The sequence below is a fragment of the Macrobrachium rosenbergii genome, chromosome 12 (assembly GCF_040412425.1).
Source record: "Macrobrachium rosenbergii isolate ZJJX-2024 chromosome 12, ASM4041242v1, whole genome shotgun sequence".
Taxonomy (NCBI): Eukaryota; Metazoa; Arthropoda; class Malacostraca; order Decapoda; family Palaemonidae; genus Macrobrachium; species Macrobrachium rosenbergii.
Window position 1 is genome coordinate 49,613,245 of NC_089752.1, and position 6,333 is coordinate 49,619,577.

The 6,333-nt window shown below is 37.0% G+C and overlaps 1 pseudogene; it reads left to right on the forward strand.

Moving 5' to 3' along the window:
* The first annotated feature begins 945 nt into the window (after positions 1–945).
* On the forward strand, positions 946–2,758 carry LOC136844233 (uncharacterized; annotated as a pseudogene).
* Positions 2,759–6,333: the final 3,575 nt, after the last annotated feature.

The window sequence follows — 6,333 nt, forward strand, 5'->3', positions numbered from 1 at the left end:
GGAGCCGAAGACAGCCCCTCCAATGCCTTAGACTCCTTACGTTTGTATCTGGGCCTCCGAGGGTACCTATCCCACTGCTCGGGGGACCAAAGCCTACACTCATCACAGGGGTCATCAACAGTACAATCAGGGGGGTCATTGCTCCCTTTGCAACATTTTAAGCAAAGGGAGTTGGGGTCAGATTCCGCACTACAGCGAAAGGCACCACATTATTTCGCTCATTAATTCGAATAACGTCATATCTCAAAAATCGAGAATTTTGGGTTAGTACACATCATATTCCTCAAAATGCAAGCTTTTTAACTGTGTAAATGTCATATCTCTACTTGAAAAATTACCCGAATGGTGGCGCTAAATGTCTCCATTGCACCAGACCAATAGCGCAATAGTTTAGTGGTAACACTGTCTCATCTTTGTTGTGCTTCGACCCTCACAGGGAATGGGTGCGAGCTTATTCCTGAAGTGACATATGTCTTGATGTGCCCATCTTGAAGCGAATGTAAGTATCTTTTTGTAAAAGATTATTTAGTGTTACAGTGTATTATTCTAGTCTTAATACAATATTCATTTGAGACGTACTTAGCTGCTTTGGAAACTATTTCAAAATGATACAACATGCAACTGAAAATGCAGACACCCTTGTTGAGTGTAAACAAATGATACATTCTGCAACTGAAAATGCGGACACTCTTGTTGGTTATCTGTAGATGTGTCATTATTGTCACAAAATTAGGATGTAAAGGTGCCTTTTGTTGAACTTTAGGTAGAAATGGGTCGTTTTAAATCTGAAGTATGAAGAAGACGTGTGAAATAATTCATTAAAATTATTTTGAATTATGACACTATAGCCACTAACATTCAACCAATCTAGCAAAGATGTGCCGATTGTCTGAAAACTATTAGTTTTTTTTTGCAGATATTGCCCCTCCATCTGTGTTCAATAAAATGAATGGACATGAGGAAAAATTTCTGAAGTTAGCTCTAGCGAAGAATAGCCATGGCATGTAGGCCCTAAAGCTAATTTCCAATTGATGCTGACACAGGTAATTTGTGATTAATCTATGAGTATTAAGTCGTAAATATTTGCTGCTTTAATCCTATCTGGTGTATTATTTTGAACTCATAACAAGCTCACTTTCTATCCTGTTACAACTGAATTCCTCATTGAAAAATACTTGTGATTTTTGTGTGCTATCCTGATTTTTTGTTTCTCTCCTGCAATGGCCTCCATAGCTGTTCTCAAAATTATTTCATTTATTTCTGCCACTACGTTTGAGAGCAGATATTATGAATATTTTGCACATGAATATATTAGAAAATGGTACTTCTCATGTTATTAAAAATATTTCTTCCTACCACTTCTAGGCTTTGGAACAATCTTCCTGCAGGTGTTTTCCTGATACTTATAATCTTTCTTCCTTCAAGAGACAGGTCTATCATCACCTAAAGTCTTGAGTCCCTTTGTTTTCTCTTTTTCACAACCATAGGCTAGATGAAAGCCAGGAGCTTATCCCATCAGTTTACAGCTTAAAAAAAAATTAAATCACAACTTGATAATAAGAAATTTGAATATATTTGATTTCAACTGATAACAGCCCCCCACAGACAGAGCAAGAAAACCAGATCTAAATAGGGTTAAAATTCTCTTGCTAACTTCTTTGTTTCAAATTGTTAGCATCTTTGAATTTTCCGCATTAAAAAATATATATATTCTCATGCTAACTTCTTTATTTCCATTTTTAGGATCGTTACAAGAAAGAGCCAGTGACTCTTTGCAAGGCAGAGTAAGAACATGGATGAGGACTCTCACCTCTTTGGAAAGGAGAACCATCTACTTCTAAAGCCCACATAAACTTAGTTTCTAATGAAGAACATTTACCACTTCTGATTTGGCGAGAACTACTCGTTGATTCTAATGTTCAATTGCCTAAGGACACGTCTGATGACGAATCAAGCAGTTCTTCCTCAGAATCAAGCAGTTCTTCCTCAGAATCAAGCACTTCCTCCTCTGCTTTAGTGGATTCAGACGATTCTGTTAAAGACAAGATTATGTTCCAGAGCCAGAATTATTGGGTACTACAGAAAAAGACCAGAGTAATGATAGTGATGAATATTCAGGAGATCAAAGTGGTGAAGGCATCTTCAATAGTCCAATAGAAAAAGGTTTTAAAAGAAAGAGAAACCCACAAACATGGTACAGAAATGCACAGAAAAACTTAGAAATGAAGGAAAATCTTACAAGATGGCGTCCAAGAATCACCAGGGAGAGACCTGCAAGGCAATGAAGCCTCCTTGCACTGAAAAATGTAAGCTTAAGTGCTTTTCAACCTTTTCAAATGAAGAGAGAAACCATATTTAGTGATTATTGGCAATTGGGATCTTTAGAGAAGCAACGATTATTCATATTAAATTGCATGGAACAAATCGAGCCCTCTTACAGATATATTCGTGTTGGTGGAAAGCGACCTCCAAGGAACCTGAATAATGCTTTTTCTTCAATGTTGATGGTGAAAAAAGAGAGTTTGCAAATTATTTTCAAAAAATAACTTTAGATATCAACGACAGGCCTATTCGCACAGTACAAGAGAAAGGGGCAAAGTGGTAGGAGTCTTATGGAGCCTGAAAAAGAGGACAGCACACCAAGACTAAGGTCTCGACCAATCTACTGTGGACAAAGTACGACAACACATCGATTCCATCCCAGAATGAAAGCCACTACATGAGCAAATACATCGAGAGAATTCATAGATGGCAGTAAAACAGTTGCAGAACTTCATAGAGACTATGTGAACATTTGTAAAGAAGAAAAAGTTGAATATGTAAATTATACTACCACTATAACATATTCAAAAATGAATACAATATTTCATTTTCAGCCTAAAAAGACCAATGTGATACCTGTGAGGCGTTTCATAATGCAACCGATGCTGAGAAACAGAGTTTGAAAATTATGACCAACATCACTTAAGCAGCTCTCCAGAAACGAAAAATGTGGACAAAACAACTACTCCATCTACCCATGCTGTCGCAGTGTATGACCTACAAGCAGTCTTCTCTCTTCCCAAAGGAGAAGTTTCTCACTTCTACTATACATCAAAGCTCAACGTTCTGAACTTCACTATCTATGATTTAAAGTCCAATGAATGTTATTGCTATGTATTGGGACGAATCAAATGGTCACAGAGGGCGTGAATGAATTGGGTAGCTGTACTAAGATTTCATGAAAAAATGCTCCAGAAAAGGGAATTACTGATATAACATTCTATTCTGATAATTGTGGTGGCCAGCAGAAAAACAAATTCATGCTCTCATTGTACCTATACGCAGTCAATTTCTTGAATATTAAATCTGTTACTCACAAAGTACTGATTCGAGGGCACACCCAGAATGAGGGTGATTCTGCCCATTCGCTCATTGAACGAAATATGAAAACTGAAAAGTGGGCCGAATTTTCCTGCCTGAAACTTTCATTACCGGAATCAGAACAGCAAAATAGAGGAGAACCATTCAAAGTAAAAGAAATGACCTTTGAAGATTTCCTTAACATAAAACTGATTGCAACAGATTTGGGTTCTTTGAACATGAAAGGCATCAAGATGAACCAGATTAAAGCTTTGAAATTATCAAGCGAGTCACCTGCTCAGTTTTCTGCAAAACTCTTATCAGAAGGATTTTCATGAAGTGATTGTACTTAAAAAGAAGAAGAGTGACGGTGTGACACTGATACCTTGTTACAATTCAAGCCTGGAATATCCCAAGCCAAGAAAGATGACCCAATGAAATTGTGCACTGAGAATCTGATCCCTAAACAGTACAAGCCCTTCTAGAAAACCTTTAGAACATCTACTTATTTGTTTCTTTCATTAGATACTTCTGTTACAATGCATTTTTGTCTGTTCAACTATTTTAGTCTAGAAACGTTCACCAAAGCATAAAATTGCTAAAGGTAATAATTAAACAGGTAGCTAAAAACTTTATGAGATGTTATTTCACATCGCTTATGTTTTTCTATGTTCATGGATAGGAATTATTATTTTCTTTCTTTCATAGATACATGAATAAACATTTATGTTTGCTCTTTTTCTATCTATAATGTTTGCTATTTCCAAGACTTAGTTCTAGTCTAATAAAGGTCTCGTTGAGGCTTAAAATGACCAAAGTTATTTCTTATGTTTTTGTCTCTGCTTATAAATGAAATTATTTTTATTCAGAGATGCTGATTATTTTGCTATGTTTTACAGAATAAATCTGAAAGTTTATTCAGCGTTTTCTTGTCCCTTATCATTTGCTAACTACAATGAAGGAGCGTCATTTTATTCACTTTACTAAAAATCCTTCCTTTAAAACACAATAGTTTTGTAGATATAACGTATTATTTGTTGTTATTATCAACTTTGTCTTTAGTTTTGGATTCATAACGTCACAAGTTCGTATCATGTTTATTAAAACTGCTATAATAATATTTAAATTTGAAAAATTAAGTCTAGACTGCCTTAGTTCTCTTCACTAACAAATTTTGCATCAAATAAGTCAATACAGAGTTTTTCAATCGCTGGCGAATATTTGTAATCATGTGTCAAAAGGTAAATACCTCTCTAGTGAAAAATGAGGATTTTTGAGATATGACATTATTCGAATTAATGAGCGATTTGTCCTTGCCAGGGCAAATCCAGCACACAGGCCTATCCAAATCATGGGTTTGTAACAGATCATCCATATTACAGACATGCACAGATATACAGGGAAACAAGCCAAAATGAAAACAGGAACAAACACACCGTGAATAGGTTGAAGCTTTAGCATCCAGGAAAGTCTAAGCAGAGTCAGGAAACACATCCACTTCAGACGAGGCCAGAAAGTATAGTGGATGTATGAAGCCGGGCGGCTGGTACCGTGGGTTTCCCACTGTTACCAACCACCTGCCCAGCTGGTAGTAATACCAACACATGCCTTGTGAGTTTTTAGCGGCCAGTTCAGCTTCGCCGAAAGTATTCCCCAAATGTAAAGGACCAAGGGTTTGTATTTGTGCAGGAACAACATCAAAATTATCATGCTCTGCAGAGCACACAGGACATCTTTTATTGTTATTCAAGAGTTTTAACATATTCACAGCATTTAAACATCATCTGAGGATTTCTTTTATATTTTAATGCATCCTCTCAAGCATTAAATGATGGTATGATTAGGTAACTGGAGGAGAAATAAAAGTTAGCACAAATCCCCACCCAGTTTTTTAAAATCTGAAAATAGAAAGGAGGGCATGATGGAGAATCATTCCCTTAAAAATTATTCAAGTCTTTTCCTAACTCTCCATTTCTTTGTTAAAGAATCAGGATGGTTTCCATTAGAGTTAATATTTCCACTTTCAGGAGGTTTATGTATTTATGGCAGAACTGCATCTGTCTCATTACTTTTTTTATTAGAAGATTGGGCCATACCGCTTCAAATTTCCATAGTGTTTCAAATTTCCAATGGGAATGGAACCAACCTAGTCTCAATGCATTCAGCAGCTTTTATCAAATTTTTCCCTCCCTCATTTGTAGATAGCAACATGCCATAAAGGGGAGGAAGAGTTTGTGTTTTGGGGCTGGTCCATGTTCTTCAGCCTTTGGAACAAAGATCAAATGGCTCATCATTCAAGTTTTTTCACTGAAAACACTTTCGTGCTGAGAACTGAGTCATTTAGAATGTGGCCATGGAGTCTTTGTTGTGCAAATCACTAGCTTCAAGGGAGAGAAAAAATTTAACAAAAGCAGAACCACTGCTAATCTTTGTTGGAATTAATTTAATTCTTTCCACTTTGCCAAATTGTTTTACTACAACTGTATAAAAATAATCTAATGACAATCTTACATTAGTGCAAAATAAAGTATGAAAATTATTTGAATCAAATCCACACAGATTTATTAACACCTGGTGTCTCAGTGTTTGGTTCATCCAACAACTCTACCCATCCATGTTCAGGACCAGAAGTTGTTGCCAGTCGTTAAGTTTCCAGGGATGGAGAAAATAGCCAAATCCATAAATTTAAACCAGTCCACATAGTAATACAAATCCAAAAGCGCAAACCGATACCAACAGCCCCTAAACCAGAGGCCCTGACAGCATATCGGGGCAAACTGGGCAGCTCTACTGCCCCGCTTCCCCACCCTAACACACTTCAAAAGCCCGCGAAGAGACCCCAAGATGCCAAGCATGCACACATCAGACCGCCACACACAAACTGGTTCATCCACCCACCCAAACTGCTTGGTCATATCAAGAAAGTATCATGGATCAGTCAGGTATTCGCATTCTCCACCAATGACACAAGTGAGAGTTGACTCCCAACAG